This window comes from Oryctolagus cuniculus, chromosome Y, assembly GCF_051225735.1.
Source record: "Oryctolagus cuniculus isolate XC-2025 breed Fujian yellow rabbit chromosome Y, ASM5122573v1, whole genome shotgun sequence".
Lineage (NCBI taxonomy): Eukaryota > Metazoa > Chordata > Mammalia > Lagomorpha > Leporidae > Oryctolagus > Oryctolagus cuniculus.
The window spans coordinates 23,397,617-23,416,156 of record NC_142889.1 but is presented as its reverse complement, the minus strand read 5'-3'; the positions used below and the strand labels follow the sequence as shown (position 1 = coordinate 23,416,156).

General features: G+C 40.4%; 1 pseudogene; it reads left to right on the top strand.

The window, feature by feature from the left end:
• Positions 1–3,950, top strand: LOC127489708 (acyl-protein thioesterase 1-like; annotated as a pseudogene).
• Positions 3,951–18,540: the final 14,590 nt, after the last annotated feature.

The following is an 18,540-nucleotide window of genomic DNA, read 5'->3' as shown; positions in this document are numbered from 1 at the left end:
AGTAACACCATGTCTGCTCCACTGTGAGCCATAGTGCCTTATGCCTGGAAGGCTGCCACTGTGGTAATTTTCCTTCATGGATTGGGAGATACTGGGCATGGATGGGCAGAAATCTTTTCAGGTGTCGCAAGTTCACATACCAAATGTATCAGCTTGCATACGCCTGTTATGCCTGTTACATTACATATAAACAGGGATATGCCTTCTTGGTTTGATAATATTGGACTTCAACCATACTCACAGGAGGATGAATCTGGAATTAAACAGGCAACAGAAAATGTAAAGGCTTTGATAGCTCAAGCAGTGACAAGTGGCATTCCTTCTAACGGAATTATTTTGGAAGGATATTCTCAGGGAACAGTTTCATTTTTATATACTGCTGTTACCATACTGTAGAAACTTCAGGGTGTCACAGCACTCAGTTTCTGGCTTTCACTTTGGGCTTCATTTTCAAAGGATCCTGTCAGTGGTGCTAATAGAGATATTTCTATTTTCCAGTGCCATGGAGATTGCAACCCTTAGTGTCGCTCCCCCTCTTCATGGAGGAATGACACAGGACCCTGCGTTATTCTTTACTCTGCTCAGCCCTTCCCGGGTTTGCTGCTGGTTCTTCCCGGGTTGGCTACCGTCCCTTCCACCTCCGTGGAAGGGTGGTTCCCCCTGCCAGTTTCCCCACTTCCACGGGGGAGCGGCACACCGCCAGCCGGCTCTCTCAGGGGCTGCACAGGTGTTCCTTCAGATAGATGCTCCTGGTGCATGTTGTCTCTCTCCTCCGTTATAGTCCTCTTCCACCAATCCCAACTCTGCTACCCACACGCCAAGTATGCTGCTCTCCTCCAATCAGGAGCAGGTCCTGCTGTTTATCGGTTGAACTGGAGGCAGCTGTGTAGAAGCTGTTTACTCCTCTCCCAGCGCCATATTGTGGGAGAGCAGATGCATAGAATAAGTCTTAATTCCAGTAACAGTCTAGTCCGAGTTGCTCCCAGTTGCTCCCCACAGATCCCCCTTTCTTTTTATTTTTTTGGCGTTGATACGTGCCTGTCTTCGGTGCCCCATGGCACACACTCTGCTCTGCTTGCTAGAGTTGCCCACAGGTGCTTACAAGCCCTACCAACCAGGCAAACCGAATCCGGGTCCTCTCTTTGCCATGTTGTGAGGAGGTTTTTAGGCACTGATGCATGCCTGTGTTCGGTGCCCTGCAGCGCATGCTCTGCTCTGCTAGAACTGCCTGCAGGTGCTTACAAGCCCTACCAAGCAGGCAAACCGAATCCAAGCCTTCTCATTGCCGTCTTGTGGGGAGACTTATTGGTGTTGATAACGTGCCTGTCTTCGGTGACCTGCAGCTGCCCACAGGTGCTTATCGTCTTACTAATCAGGCAGACCAAATCCAAGCTCTCTCATTGCCATGTTGTGGGGAGGCCTTATTTTTCTCTATTTCTTCATCTCCGGGCATTCCTATTTCTCCTATTTTACTTCTTTCTGCCAGCATTCCTATTTCTCTCATTTTACTTCTAAACTTCTGTTTCTCTTATCCGTGCGGCTTCCCGGCGCCCGCCCCGAGGCTGCTTCTCGGCGCCTCCCCTGCGGCAGCTTCCCGGCTCTGTGTGGCTTCCCGGCGCCCGCCCTGGGGCGGCTTCCCTGCTCTGTGAGGCTTACCGGCTTCTATTCGCGCCCCGTGCGCTCTCCCTGTTTGTGCCCCATGCGCTCTCTCTGCACGCGGCGGCCTCCGCAAGTCACACAGCCTAGCTCACATTTCCGCCACCGGTATTCAGTCTAAGTTTCCCGGGCTAACCTGGCGAATTCAACCTAGCTCACGTCTGTGCCTTTCGGTTTGGCTTCCTGTCTTTTGCTCCCCGGGCTAATCTGACGGATTCCAACCTGGCTTACGTTTCTGCCTCTGGTTCCAGATTTTCGCCCCTTGTTCCCCGGGCTGACTTGAAGAATCCCAAGATAGCTTACGTCTCAGCTTCAGCCTGCACCCACGGCTTCATTTTCCCTAACATTTTTCTCTACCCGGTATGTTTCCTAACTTTTCTTCCAACAATATTCCTCCCTCATTTCTCCTGGCTTCTCCCCACAGTCCGTATCTGAGTCTAAGTTTCTTCTTGCTTTCACTTTCAATCCTAACTTCTTTCCCACAGTCCGTATCCGAGTCTATGCCTAGGCTTTCGATAACTTATTCTGGCACCTTTTCCATCTGGCTTTTCCCTAGGCCCTTTGCTAGTCTCTCTCTCCGGTATTTTCCCACTTCTTCCTGTTTCTTCCCTCCTAGGTTTCCTATCCGAGTCACGGCACCATTATGTCGCTCCCCCTCTTCATGGAGGAGCAACACAGGACCCTGCGTTGTTCTTTTGTCTGCTCAGCCCTTCCCGGGTTTGCTGCTGGTTCTTCCCGGGTTGGCTACCATCCCTTCCACCTCCGTGGAAGGGCGGTTCCCCCTGCCACTTTCCCCACTTCTGCGGGGGAGCGGTACACCGCCGGCCGGCTTTCTCAGGGGCTGCACAGGTGTTCCTTCAGATAGATGTTCCTGGTGCATGTTGTCTCTCTCCTCCTTTATAGTCCACTTCCCACATGCCGAGTATGCTGCTCTCCTCCAATCAGGAGCAGGTCCTGCTGTTTATTGGTTGAACTGGAGGCAGCTGTGTAGAAGCTGTTTCCTCCTCTCCCAGCGCCATATTGTGGGAGAGCAGATGCATAGAATAAGTCTTTTTTTTTCTTTTTTTAAAGTGTTTTACATTTTATTTATTTATTTTAATTTATTTAATGAGCATAAATTTCCAAAGTACAGCTTATGGACCACAATAGCCTCCTCCCCCCCCCCGTCTTCCCTCCCATCCACAACGCTCCCTTCTCTCACTCCCTCTCCCCTTCCCCTTCACATCACAATTAATTTTCAATTATCTTTATATACAGAAGATCAATTTAGTGTATGTTAAGTAAAGATTACTACATTTTGCTCCCACACAGAAACATAAAGTGTGAAATACTATTTGAGTACTAGTTATAGCATTAATTAAACACCTAAGAGTAATTGTGTATTAATTACAGAGCTCAACCAATAGTTTTAAGTAGCATATAAAATGCATCTTTTGCATTGTTGTGGCTTCCCCCCAACCTCCCTCCCTCCTGTGGCCCTCCCCTCACCCACTTCCTCTCCCCTCCCCCCCCTTCATCATGTTTCATTTTCGGTTACCTTCATATACCGAAGATCAATTTAGTATATACTAAGCAGGGATTTCAACAGGTTGCACTCACACAACCAAACCAGGTATAGGGTATTGTTCGACTAGTAGTGTTGTTTTTGAGTTTCATAGATAAACATATTAAGGACAGAGATCCTGTGAGGGGAGCATGAACCCAGTGACTCCCGTTGTTGATTTAACAATTGGCACTCTTATTTATGATGTCAGCAATCACCCGAGACTCTTGCTATGAGCTGTCTAGGCTATGGAAGCCCCTTGGGTTCACCAACTCTGAATTTGTTTAGTCAAGGCCATATCACAGTGGAGGTTCCTTCCTCCCTTCAGAGAAAGGCGCCTCTCTCCTTGATGGCCTGATCCTTCTGCTGGAGTGTTGTTCACCAGGATCCTTCATTTAGATTGTTTTTTGCCACCGTGTCATGGCTTTCCATGCCTGCGAGACTCTCATGGACCTTTTAGTCAGATCTGAATGTCCCAAGGGTTGATTCTGAGGCAGGAGTGCTGTTTTGGGCATTTGCCATAGAATAAGTCTTAATTCCAGTAACAGTCTAGTCCGAGTTGCTCCCAGTTGCTCCCCACACCTTAGGTCCACTAATGTTTGGTTTTCTTACTATGGAAAAACTAAACACATAGCTAAATCTGGCCAATGTAACCTTTAAGACCTATGAAGACATGAGGCCCAGTTCCTGTCAGCAGGAAATGATGGATGTCAAGCAATTCATTGATAGAATCCTACCTCTAACCGATTGAGTCATTAACAGGCCTCGTGTAGAAGTACACCAGTATCATTGTTGTACAGTGTAAAATTTTTCCTTTGCTCAGCCTTGAAACTTCTATTTGCAGTGTTAAAATGTTTCACAATTACACACCTATGACACTGACTAAATAATGTCTCCTCATAGGAAATTTATATTTGTTCTACAATGTATTTGTAAAATATGATCCAAAATATACTTTTATTAATATAGGTGAAGTAGCTAGCTTCTTTTTCTTAACTGGAATTTAGCAAAATAATAATGTATTTCAGTCAGATTTTTTATTACATTATTTGAAATTTAAGAGTATGCTTAAGGAAAATTTATGTAGCTGTCAATGAGCAGTTAAGGTACAAGAAATTTTCTCATGGTGTGACTTAGTTATAAATTTGTTTCAAAGTTACTTAGTCACCATGCACTCTGTGGTATTTTTATATATGCACTCATGTGTAATGATTGTAATACATAAGAAGGAGAAGGAATTACATTATTCCTAATAATATGGATAATGCTTTTATGTGTCAGTAAGGAGTAATATTGCTCTCTTGAAGTAATGACCCTTTTATTTTGGGGACCAGACTTTTCCCTGATGTCAAGAAAAAAACAATGTTCTTTCCTCATTGTCCTTCATAGCAGACCAAATACTGCTTTCCTGCTATAGAATCTACTGTCAATAATGCCATAATTTGACATTTTGAATCATAAACATATGGTATTGAAAATCTATTTGCAATTTAAGAGAAAATAACCACTACTTAAAACTTTCTGTATAATATTTCAAATAACCTTACATTAGTGTAAACTTAGACCTGTTCAGTGATTACAATCTTCAATCCGGGTAATAAGTCATTCTGGGTTTTTATTTTTCTGTATAGAATTCAAAGAATAATTAGGTCATATTCTAGTATATTCTGAAATAAATAATACCAACTTTTTTTAACTTTTATTTAATGAATATAAATTTCCAAAGTACAGAATATGGATTACAATGGCTTCCCCCCAAAATGTCCCTCCAACCCGCAACCCTCCCCTTATCCACTCCCTCTCCCTTCCATTCACATCAAGATTCATTTTCGATTCTATTTATATACAGAAGATCAGCTTAGCATACATTAAGTAAAGATTTCAACAGTTGGTTCCCACACAGAAGCATAAAGTGAAAAATACTGTTTAAGTACTAGTTATAGCATTAAATCTCAATGTACAGCACAGTAAGGACAAAGATCCTACATGAGGAGTAAGTGTACAGAGACTCCTGTTGTTGACTTAACAAATTGACACTCTTGTTTATGGCATCAGTAATCACCCTAGGCTCATGTCATGAGCTGCCAAGGCTATGCAAGCCCCCTGAGTTCACTGACTCTGATCATATTTAGACTAGGCCATGGTCAAAGTGGAAGTTCTCTCCTCCCTTCAGAGAAAGGTACCTCCTTCTTTGATGACCCATTCTTTCCACTGGGATATCACTCACGGAGATCTTTCATTTAGGTTTTTTTTTTTTTCCCCAGAGTGTCTTGGCTTTCCATGCCTGAAATACTCTCATGGGCTTTTCAGCCGGATCCGCATGCCTTAAGGGCTGATTATGAGGCCAGACTGCTGCTTAGGACATTTGCCATTCTATGGGTCTGCTGTGTATCTCACTTCCCATGTTGGATCATTCTCTCCCTTTTTGATTCTATCAGCTAGTATTTCCAGACACTATTCTTGTTTATATGATCTCTTTGGTTCTTAGTCCTATCATTACGATCAATTGTGAACAGAAATTGATCACTGGGACTAGTGAGATGGCATTGTTACATGCCACCTTGATGGGATTGAATTTGAATCCCCTGGTATGTTTCTAACTCTACCGTTTGAGGTAAGTCAGCTTGAGCATGTCCCGAATTGCACATCTCTTCCCTCTCTTATTCCCACTCTTATATTTAACAGCGATCACTTTTCAGTTAAGTTTCAGCACTTAAGAATAATTGTGTATTGATTACAGTACTCAACTAAAAGTATTAAGTAGAACAAACAGAAAAATACTAAGAGGGATAACATATTAAGCTGCTCATCAACAGTCAAGGTGAGGGCTGATCAAGTCACCGTTTCTTATAGTGTTCATTTCACTTTAACAGGTTTCCTTTTTGGTGCTCAGTTAGTTGTTACCTATCAAGGAGAACAAGTGGTATTTGTCCCTTTGGGATTGGCTTATTTCACTCAACATAATGTTTTCCAAATTCCTAACACGGATCACTTTTCAGTTAAAATTTAAACACCTAAGAATAATTGTGTGTTAATTACAGAGTTCAACCAATGGTACTAGAAGAAAAAAGAAAATACTAAAATGGATAAAGTATTACATTGTACATCAATCGACAGGACAAGAGCTGATCAAGTCACTGTTTCTCATAGTGTCCATTTCACTTCAACAGGTTTCCCCTTTGGTGCTCAGTTAGTTGTCGCCGATCAGGGAGAACATATGATATTTGTCCCTTTGGGACTGGCTTAATTCACTCAGCATGATGTTCTCCAAATTCCAAAATCTTGTTGCAAATGACTGGGTTTCGTCGTTTTTGACTGTTGTATAGTATTCTATAGAGTACATGTCCCATAATTTCTTTATCCAGTCTACTGTTGATGGGCATTTGGGTTGGTTCCAGGTCTTGGCTATTGTGAATTGTGCTGCAATAAACATTAGGGTGCAGACCACTTTTTTGTTTGCCAATTTAATTTCCTTTGGGTAAATTCCAAGGAGTGGCATGGCTGGGTTGAATGGTAGGGTTATCTTCAGGTTTCTGAGGAATCTCCAGACTGACTTCCATAGTGGCTTGACCAGTTTGCATTCCCACCAACAGTGAGTTAGTGTCCCTTTTTCCCCACATCCTCGTCAGCATCTGTTGTTGGTAGATTTCTGAATGTGAGCCATTCTAACTGGGTGAGGTGGAATCTCATTGTGGTTTTGATTTGCATTTCCCTGATTGCTAGTGATCTTGAACATTTTTTCATGTGCCTGTTGGCCATTTGGATTTCCTCTTTTGAAAAATGTCTATTGAGGTCCTTGGCCCATCTCTTAAGTGGGTTGTTTGTTTTGATCTTGTGGAGTTTCTTGATTTCTTTGTAGATTCTGGTTATCAACCCTTTATCTGTTGCATAATTTGCAAATATATTTTCCCATTCTGTCGGTTGTCTCTTCACTCTCCTGACTGTTTCTTTTGCAGTACAGAAACTTCTCAATTTGATGCAATCCCAAATGTTAATTTTGGCTTTGACTGCCTGTGCTTCTGGGGTGTTTTCCAAGAAGTCATTGCCGGTACCTATATCTTGCAAGGTTTTTCCAATGCTCTCTAATAAGTTGATGGTGTCAGGTCGTAGATTTAAGTCTTTAATCCATGTTGAGTGAATTTTTGTGTAAGGTGAAAGGCAGGGGTCTTGCTTCATGATTCTGCACATGGAAATCCAATTTTCCCAGCACCATTTATTGAATAGACTGTCCTTACTCCAGGGATTGGTTTTGGATCCTTGATCAAATATGAGTTGGCTGTAGATGTTTGGATTGATTTCTGGTGTTTCAATTCTGTTCCATTGGTCTATCCATCTATTTCTGTACCAGTACCATGCTGTTTTGATTACAACTGCCTGTAGTATGTCCCGAAATCTGGTATTGTGATGCCTCCAGCTTTGTTTTTGTTGTACAAGTTTGGTTTAGCTATTCGAGGTCTCCTGTGTCTCCATACAAATTTCAGCACCATTTTTTCCAGATCTGAGAAGAAGGTCTTTGGTATCTTGATTGGTATTGCATTGAATCTATAAATTGCTTTTGGGAGAATGGACATTTTGATGATATTGATTCTTCCAATCCATGAGCATGGAATATTTTTCCGTTTCTTGGTATCCTCTTCTATTTCTTTCTTTAAGATTTTGTAATTTTCATCGTAGACTTTTAATGTCCTTGGTTAAGTTTATTCCAAGGTATTTGAGTGTTTTTGTAGCTATTGTGAATGGGATTGATCTTAGAAGTTCTTCCTCAGCCATGGCATTGTCTGTGTATACAAAGGCTGTTGATTTTTGTGCATTGATTTTATACCCTGCTACTTTGCCAAACTTGTCTATGAGTTCCAATAATCTCTTAGTAGAGTTCTTTGGGTCCCCTAAATAAAGAATCATATCATCTGCAAAGAGGGATAGTTTGACTTCTTCCTTCCCAATTTGTATCCCTTTAATGTCTTTTTCTTGCCTAATAGCTCTGGCTAGAACTTCCAGAACTATATTGAATAGCAGTGGTGAGAGTGGGCATCCCTGTCTGGTTCCCAGATCTCAGTGGAAATGCTTCCAACTTTTCCCCTTTCAATAGGATGTTGGCTGTGGGTTTTTCATAGATTGCTTTGATTGTATTGAGGAATGTTCCTTCTAAACCCAGTTTACTTAGAGTTTTCATAATGAATGGGTGTTGTATTTTATCAAATGCTTTCTCGGCGTCTATTGAGATAATCATATGGTTTTTCTTCTGCAGTCTGTTAATGTGGTGTATCACATTGATTGTCTTGCGCACATTAAACCATCCCTGCATACCAGGGATAAATCCCACTTGGTCTGGGTGGATGATCTTTCTGATGTGTTGTTGCATTCTATTGGTGAGAATTTTATTGAGGATTTTTGCATCTATGTTCATCATGGATATTGGTCTGTAATTCTCTTTCAATGCTGCATCTTTTTCCGGCTTAGGAATTAAGATGATGCTGGCTTCATAGAAAGAATTTGGGAGGACTCCCTCGTTATCAATTGTTCTGAATAGTTTGAGAAGAAATAGGATTAGTTCTTCTTTAAATGTCTGGTAGAATTCAGCAGTGAATCCATCTGGTCCTGGGCTTTTCTTTGTTGGGAGGGCCTTTATTACTGTTTCAATTTCTGTCTCAGTTATGGGTCTGTTTAGGTTTTCGATGTCTTCCTGGTTCAATTTAGGTAGGTTGCATTTGTCCAGGAATCTATCCATTTCTGATAGGTTTCCCTGTTTGCTGGCATACAAGTCCTTGTAGTAATTTCTGATGATTCTTTTTATTTCTGTGGTGTCTGTTGTTACATTTCCTTTTTCATCTCTGATTTTATTGATTTGGGTCTTTTCTCTTCTTTTTTTAGTTAGTTGGGCCAATGGGGTGTCAATTTTATTTATTTTTTCAAAAAAAACAGCTCCTCATTTGGTTGATTTTTTGTAATGTTTTTTTTTTGGATTCAATCCTGTTGATTTCTTCTCTGATTTTAATTATTTCTCTTCTCCTACTAGATTTGGGTCTGGTTTGCTGTAGGTTTTCTAGATCCTTGAGGTGAATTGAAAGCTCATCTATTTGGTGCCTTTCCAATTTCTTGATGTAGGCACCTATTGATATAAACTTTCCTCTTAACACTGCTTTTGCTGCGTCCCATAAGTTTTGGTATGTTGTGCTGTTATCCTCATTTACTTCCAGAAAGTTTTTGATTTCTCTTTTAATTTCTTCTATGACCCATTGTTCATTCAGGAGCATGTTGTTCAATCTCTCATTATATAGTGTCCCTCTTTGTCTCTCCTAACAGTTTTGTGGTAAAGTTTATGTTGTCCAATATTAAGATGGTTACGCCCACTCTTTTTTCTTTTCTGTTGGCATGGTATATCTTTTTCCAGCCTTTCACTTTCAGTCTGTATGGATCTTTGTTGGAAAGATGTGTTTCTTGTAAGCAGCAAATAGTTGGGTTTTGTTTCTTAACCCAATCAGCCAATCTGTGTCTTTTAACTGGACAGTTCAGGCCATTCACGTTCAATGTGACTAATGAAAAGTGGTAACTTTGCCCTGCCATTTGCCAAAGGTAAGTTCTAATATATGCTTTGAATTCCCTGTGATCTTTTGCTGTGAGGTTTCCTTCCTTTACCTTCTTTCATATTGATGACCGTGTTTCTTTGTTTCTGTGTGTAACACATCTTTAAGCATCTTTTGCAGGGCTGGACGAGTGGCGACAAATTCTTTCAATTTCTGTTTGTTATGAAAGGTCTTTATTTCACCTTCATTCACAAATGATAGCTTTGCAGGATATAATATTCTGGGCTGGCAGTTTTTCTCTCTTAGTACCTGGACTATATCTCGCCATTCCCTCCTAGCTTGTAGAGTTTCTGATGAGAAGTCAGCTGTGAGTCTGATTGGAGATCCTCTGAGAGTAATCTGATGTTTCTCTCTTGCACATTTTAGGATCTTTTCTTTAGGTTTCACTGTGGAGAGTTTAATTACAACGTGTCGTGGTGAGGATCTCTTTTGGTCGTGTTTATTAGGGGTTCTGTGAGCTTCCTGTACTAGGATTTCTCTGTCCTTCTCCAAACCTGGGAAATTTTCTGCTAATATCTCACCAAAAAGGCCTTCTAATCCTTTCTCCCTCTCCATGCCTTCAGGAACTCCTAGAACCCGAATGTTGGGTTTTTTAATAGTATTCTCAAGATTCCTGACAATATGTTTTAGATTTCAATTTCCTCTTCTTTTCTTTGGTCTGACTGTATCCTTTCCTGTTCTCTGTCTTCTAAGTCCAATATTCTCTCTTCTGCTTCACCCATTCTGTTTGTAAGGCTCTCTATTGTGTTTTTCATTTGATCTATTGAATTCTTCACTTCATTATGATTTCTCATCACTATCACACTTTCCTGTTGTACTAGTTGTTTCGTTTCATTTTGATTCCCCCTTAATATTTCATTTTCACGAGAGAGATTTTCTATCTTGTCCATTAAAGATTTCTGTAGTTCAAGAATTTGTTTTTGAGAACTTCTTAATGTTCTTATCAATTTTTTTGAGATCTGCTTCTTGCATTTCTTCTATCTCATCATCTTTATAATCTTGAATTGGGGTGTTTTTTCATTTGAGGGCATCATGCTGGCTTCCTTGTTTTTATTACCTCAGTTTTTGCATTTGTTATTTGGCATATTGGAGATATTTGGTTTCTTCACTGTGGTGCTTTTTCTTGTTATACTATGACTCTAGATTAAGTGGACTCTCTGTTTTTGATGGAGCCTTAGAGGCTTGAGATGGTGTGGCCTGAGAGCTCTGTTTGGTGTGCCAAAGGTGACACTCCCAGGTTAGGCGTGGTAGATCTCTCTCTCTCTCTCTCTTTCTTTTTTTGATTCAAAAGGGAAGTAATTCTGCACAGCTGAACAAAGTTGGAGGTAGTTAGCAGGCAAATGATATACCCACAGGAGCCAAAGATTGGAAGCTCTTTCCCAAGGACCACACCAGAAATCTGTTCTGCCCTCAGAGTGGGCTCAGATTCTCCTTCAGTCTCCCAATGGGTTGCCATAGTTATGGAATTGTAGCATCTCTGGAGAGTGCTCACGTGAATTCCGTGAGTTCTCTCCCCCACCGTCCCTTTTTTCACAGTCTCAGTTCAGTAGCACCACAAATTTATTAGGTCCTAATCTCCTGTTAATTCACCCCGGCCAGAGTCCAGTTTTTCTGCTAGGCTCAGGGGCGGTGCAGACCTGAGCTCACTCTGCTTATGACGTATGTCCAAGATGGCTCCTGTTCTTTGTCTTGCTCACCTTTGAGAGGTGAGTGGAGAGAGAGAAACCCGTGTCCGTACCAGTCACTTTTTTCTCTCTCTCTCTCTCTATTCTAGTTAGCCTGGTGAACTTTTCCCCCTGGGGTTGTTCCTCTAGTTTCCTCTTTCTGCTTGCCTGCCGGTGTCTCGGGCTATTGAGGTTCGGCTCACCTTGCGTTCCAGCACTGGTGTGTTGAGTCTGCTGCTGGTGTCCCGAACTGTGGGCTCCCACGCTCTCCACGCAGGTCCACTGTGAATCACTCGTTCCGGAAGAGTTTCTTCTGCTGTTTCTTCCCCTACTCTTCCTTGAACCTGCAGTATCTCCACTTTTATTAAACTGTCTCTCCCCAGACTATCAGTGTGCTCCCTTCCTATTCTGCCATCTTGTCTCCTCCCCCTTCCCATGGTTCTATATTGATAATATCACGGAAAGGTATGGCTACATTTTCCACAGGATTTTTCAAACCTCCATTAGGAAACAAGAAGGGTTATCCATATATTCCTTGTATAGATAGATTCTTTGAGAACAGAGGGTATACATGAGAACTCATCTCTATACATATGACACCCCTGTGAAATTCTGATTTTTTATTAAATTCTTAATTTGACAAATTCACATTCTATTAATTGAGAAATTCAAATGTGAGAAGTGTTTGGTAATGGTCACTAATTTTGTCATCTTCTTTGGTTCCAATAATTGTATGGTGGTTATGGAGCCCATATCTTCTCATTACTGATATTTAAGTAGGAAAAATATCACATTCTATTTTAATTATTTTCATAGGTTTATTTTATTTATTTTAAAGGCAGAGAGAGAAAAAGGGGGACTTAGGGGGAGGGGAGAGAGAGAGAGAGAGAGAGAGAGAGAGAGAGAGAGAACAAAATCTTCCATCCTGTGGTTCATAGTGGAAATGGCTGCAATGGCCAGGTGGTCCAGCTTGGGCCACCATCCATTGCTTTCCCAGGCACATTATCCAGGAACTGGATTGGAAGAGTAACCAAGACTCAAATATGCCCATATGGGATGCCAACATTGCAGGCCACAGCTTAACCCGCTGTACCTCACACCAGGGATTCTATTGTAATTTAAAACACTTAAAGAAGAAATGTCATAATTTTGGGAGCTCTTTTCTCAATTTTTAAAATGATGATTGATCTCATCTTCTGAAATAATTTGTGAATTATCAATGGATAATTTCCCACAGTTGAGACATTAGTCTAGTCCATTTATTTCCATAATGTGCCTGGGAAATGAGGCAAATGCATTCAAAAATTATTGTGCAAATTCAAAAGCTGACTCTGATATTGGCTTATCCAGAAGTATCTGAAATCCAGCTGACCGTCTGTCCACATGCTTTCCTCTCCACATATCTAACAAAACTAATATTTTTAAAGAACTTGACCAAAACATTGTTATCTATTTGCTGGATTTTGCCACAAACAAGGCAAAGAGGTGAATTTATGAGTTTCATGGAGCTCATGCTGCTACTTCTGCTCCTGTCCTATTGAGAATGGGCATGGATGCTGTGATACAGTTGAAGAGAACTTCAGTGGGAATGTAATGGAGATGATAATCCTTGGTTCACAGCCATTACTTATTTTCTCTATGGATAGGGGTATGAAATGTACTCTTCAGATTCTTGTATCATTTTAGATGCTGCAACTTCCTATCAGTTACTTCATTCTGCAAATTAAGAGACTTAAGCTTTGAGATTTCCACCTTAAGTACCTCCACCTCAGACCAAAGAAGCAAATTTTGGATACCCTAAATGCTTAGGTCTTAGGGTCACACTTATTTAAATAGAAAATGGATTGCAGAGATTAAAAAAAATAGAATGCCATCATGGAGTAATAGGTCCTAATATCTGCTCACAGAATTATTGTTCCTGAAATAGTGATCACTTGTCATTGTCAGCAGGACATTCTACAACTTGAGATGTGGATTCCAATCTGCATTGAACAGAGAAAGTGGAAAGGCCACACTCAACTATTGACTGATCATTTTGCAACTCACTTCCTCTCTCTGTATCATAGTCACACCTTCCATGTAATGACTGGAGTTCTTGATTTTGAGTACCTAGTCAGTAAGAAGAGTACTAAAAATTAATTTGTACTGAATGCAGAAGAATGAATGATATAGTCCCTATAGCAAAAAATAAAGGGCACAATGACAAGAGATAGAATTCACTAACTAAGGATTCCCTTAGGATGAAGGGATTACTAATTACTAATGAAGAAACACAGTTATGCACCTCAGGTGTCTGAACTTGTTGAGCTCTCTATTACTTAAATACATTCTTTAGAAACACAGATGGGATTAACATCACCTTCCTCAACAATCTATTGAAGACCTGCCCCCTGCATTAATCATCATTATTAATTGTTTACATGATGCAGCTATTTTTCATGTATTCATAGCCATATCCATCTATCTATATCTATCTATCTATAATGTATTATACATAAAGGAAGTCATATTTTATGTAGCCTGGGATCTGAAATATTAGTGTGTTAGTATCACACACAAAAAATGAAATAATTAAATATACTTGCTTACAAATTATTAGGTCATAAATGTCCTAAAATGTATATTATATATGAGTATAATTAGCTTGCCATATTATTCATCATTGAAAGTGTAAAGTTCAGGAGATTTAAGAAATGTGCAATCATAATGAATGCCAGGTTTAGAACATTTTTACTATCTCAAAAATAAATTTAGTACCCCAACTCACGGCAGTGGCAAGGAGATGGGAACAGTTGGCAAGTGACTCTTCTGTACACATGTGATCCAGAGATTCTAGCAGAAGAAAAATTCCAAGGTCCCCACCTTCTTTGAGCCTGGCTGTAACAATTGACAGGGAGCTGGACACCCACTTGAGACTGTGATTAACTCCAAGCCTCCTAACATACCACAAGCTCTGGAGCTCAAGGCACTTATCCTGAACTCCAACAGACAGTGGATTCAGGGAAAAGTCTGCCTCTCTGTGGACTGGACAGGTTGGGGGGGTGGAACAGACTCACTGCACCCAGCAACTACAGGTTCCTTGTGTGCTGAGGCTGTGAGGACACTCTGGCTGCAAATGAGAGGGTATAGCATGTATCTGGGCCTCTGAGAAATCACTGTGTGTGGCTCCACACACTCAGACCTACATGGTGACCTAGGCCAGGTCACTGCAGTGGGACCCATGCTTGGAGTAAGGGCTGTGCAGTTCATTTCTGTGGTTCATATGTGAGTGCAGACAAGTGTTGTACCCACTGGGGGCTAACACCTGAGCATTGATCAACTTGGAGGAGAGTAGATGAGGCTGTGATCACACCAACAGAGGTGATCATTCACTCCCTTTGTTAACAAGAGGAGATCTACCTCACCCAAGATGGGACTTACCCTGGGTACTTGCACCATGCTAGGACATTGACCACAGCTCCCTGGTCACCCCCAGCACACACCCCTGGGCATTCACTGAAAGTGCAAGCATTCCACTAAGCCACAAAGCATACTTCAAAGATAAAACCCATCAGAGGAAAAAACCAACAAGTATAGCCACAAATGCCTAAAAATATATGCAGAAATTCAATTCAAGAAACAAGAATAAGGAACACAGCTTGACACTCCCCACAAAAGAAATGCAACAACACATCAATATTTTTTTGAGGTCACATTGCTTTTTATTTTCTTCCTCAATGCAAATAATTTTTATGAATGAAGGTGAAGTAAAGACCTTCCCCGTTAAACAGAAATTGAAAAAAAATTGACACCACTTGTCCAGCTTTATAAAGGATGCTTAAGGATGTGCTGCACACAGATACAGGGTCATCAATATGACAAGAAAGTGAAGACATAAAAATTAGTAAAAGTACAAAGGAAATCCAAAATAAACAATAGGAATATTTATGGAAAATGGCAGGGCTAATTTGTTGCTTATCAAGAGTCACCTTGAATGTAAATGGCCTCAACTCTCCAGTTAAAAGATACAGACTGGCCAGATGGATTGAAAAATAAGACCTATCTATTTGCTGCCTATAAGAAACACATCTTACCACAAAGATACATGTAGACTGAAATAGAAAGGATGGATGGAAAAAAGTTATTCCGTGCTAATGGAAACCAAAAAAGGGCTGGTGTAGCTCTCCAGGTATCAGACAAAATAAACTTTACAACAAAAACTATAAAAAGAGACAAAGAAGGGCATGTGTAATAATTAAAGCATCAATTCAAGAAGGAGATGTCATTATCATAAGTGTATATTCACCCAATTATAGGGCATCTGGATATTTAAAGGAAATGTTAAGGGATCTAAATAGAGATATAGATTCCAATTCAATAGTAATGGGGGACATCAATACTTCACTTTTAGCAATGGACAGATCACCAGACAAAATGGGCCTAAAAGATATCTACAGAGCTTTTCATCTCACAGTAGCAGAACACACATTCTTCTCACCAGTGCATGGAACTTTCTCTAGCATAGACCATATGCTACACCATACTGAAATCCTACCATGCATCTTCTCTGGCCACAGTGGAATGAACCTGGAAATCAACAATTCAAGAATTTCTAGGACATATGCAGACAAATCGAGACTGAACAACATGCTCCTGAATGAACAGTAGGTCATAGAAGAAATCTAAATATTTCTGGAAAGAAACACTACAATACATCATATCAAAACTTACGGAATACAATAAAGGAAGTGCTGAGAGGGACATTTATAGCAATGGGTAACTACATAAGAAATTGAAAGACACCAAATAAGTGAGCTGTCAATGCATCTCAAGGACCTAGAAAAAAATGAACCAAACCCCAAATTAGTAGAAGGAAAAATACTTAGTATTAGAGAAGAAATACACAAAATTGAAACAAAAATACAAAATATCAGTGAAATGAGGAACTGATTTAAAAAAAAAATACATAAAATTGATACGCCATTGACCCAACTAAGAATAATGAAGGGAAATATCCACATCAATAAAATCAGAAATGAAAAAGGAAATGTAACAATAGATACCATAGAAATAAAAAGAATCATCGGGAAATACTACAAAGAGCTACATGCCAATAAATTGTGAAACCCTGAAGAAATGCATAGACTTCTGTACACATGCAGTCTAACATAATTGAGTATGAAGACAGAAAATCTAAGAGACCAATAACCAAGACAGAAACTGAATCAGTAATTAAACTCTCCCAATAAAGAAAATCCCAGGACTGGATGGTTTCACTACTCAATTCTACAAGATATTTAAAGAAGAATTAATTTAACATTTTCTCACAAGTTTAGTAATAATCATATCTACTTCACCAAATTTGTAAAATAAGTACAAGAATTAAAAGCACATGCCTGCAGTGCCAGCCTCCCATATGGGCACCGGTTCGAGTACTGGCTGCTCCACTTCCAATCCAGCTCTCTTCTAATGCACCTGGAAAAGCAATAGAAGACAAAGTGCATGGGTCCTTGTACCCACATGGGAGATCCAGAAGAAGCTCTAGGCTCCTGGTTTTGGATTGGCTCAGACTAGCAATGGTGACCATTTGGGGAGTGAACCAGTGGAAGGATGATCTCTCTCTCTTTTTCTCTCTCTGCTTCTGCTTCTCTGGAACTCTATCTTAAAAGTAAATAAATAAATCTTTAAAAAAACTATCCATGATTTTTAAAATGTTATGCAAAACTGGCAGGGGGGGGTGGCACTGTGGTGCAATGGGTTTAAGCCCTAGCCTGAAGCATGGGCATCCCATATGGACGTCAGTTATAGTCCTGTCTGCTCCTCTTCCAATCCAGCTCTCTGCTGTGGCCTGCGAAAGCAGTAGAAGATGGCCCAAGTCCTTGGGCCCCTGCACCCATGTGGGAGGCTGGGAAGATGCTCCTGGCTCCTGGCTTTAGATTAGCGCAGCTCTGGCCATTGTGGCCATCTGGGGAGTGAACTAGCAGATGGAAGACCTCTCTCTCTACCTCTACCTCTCTGTAATTCTTTCAAATAAATAAAATAAATCTTTAAAATAACACTGGCAAGGAATTGAAAAATCCATAATGAACCACTCTGCAGTTACTTTAGTAGATATTGCTCGAAGATTAAAGGAAGTATTAAACCTGTTGCTATAATAATAGATTGATACGCTCTCAGAACTTATATTCCCTATTTGTCATATAATCATAATTTCCAACAGATTAACATTAATTCAAAGTTTATAAAATAATTAGGACAACATCCCTCTTGTAAACCGGTCTGTATTCCTGTAAATAATAGTTTTAGTTTTGTTTCTCATACTAGGATGCATGTGTTTTGGGAACGATGAATGACGGAATCATATATACTCTTATATAACTACTTGTGTTCTCATTTTCCTATCTCTTATCCATTTTAATATTTTCTAATATTCAATTTTATTGGTTACTAAGTTGATTTTACCTGAATACAACATTTAGACATTTATATTTTTTGTATGCATACACAGGAGTTTGTAAGTGTGTGTGTGCATTTGAGAGGCAGCGTAGAAAATAATATTATGAGGAATCCTAACCCTCATTTCAAACACTAAGCCCTCCTGAGACCTGGCTTCCTTGAGGCAGAGCACTGGGACCTCTCACTGTAATGGGCTGAACTGATTCTCCCAAAAGTGAATATCTTGCAGCCTTAACCCCCAATGGGATTGTTTTTAGAGACAGGACCTTTAAAGATGTAACAGAAGGAAAATGATATCAAGTGTGAGGCCCTAATCCAGATGCACACCTGACCTTATAAGGATAGACACCAGGGATTCACATGGACAGAGTAAATACCATGTGAACACACAGTAAGTTGCTGGCTGACTGGAAGCCAGGGAGTGAGGTCGCAGAAGTCACCAAGCCTGCAGACACCTTGATCTTGAACTTCCAGTGTGCAGGACTGCGAGAAACAATCTCTGGTGATTTAAACCATCCCATTTGTTGTAATGTGTCATGGTGACTTTGGCAAAGTAATATACCCAATCCCTACCAGCTTAAATTGCACCCACCCACAAGCTCCACAAAAAAAAAATTCAAAGAAATATGAAAATTCAAAACTGTGATTTTAGGTGCCC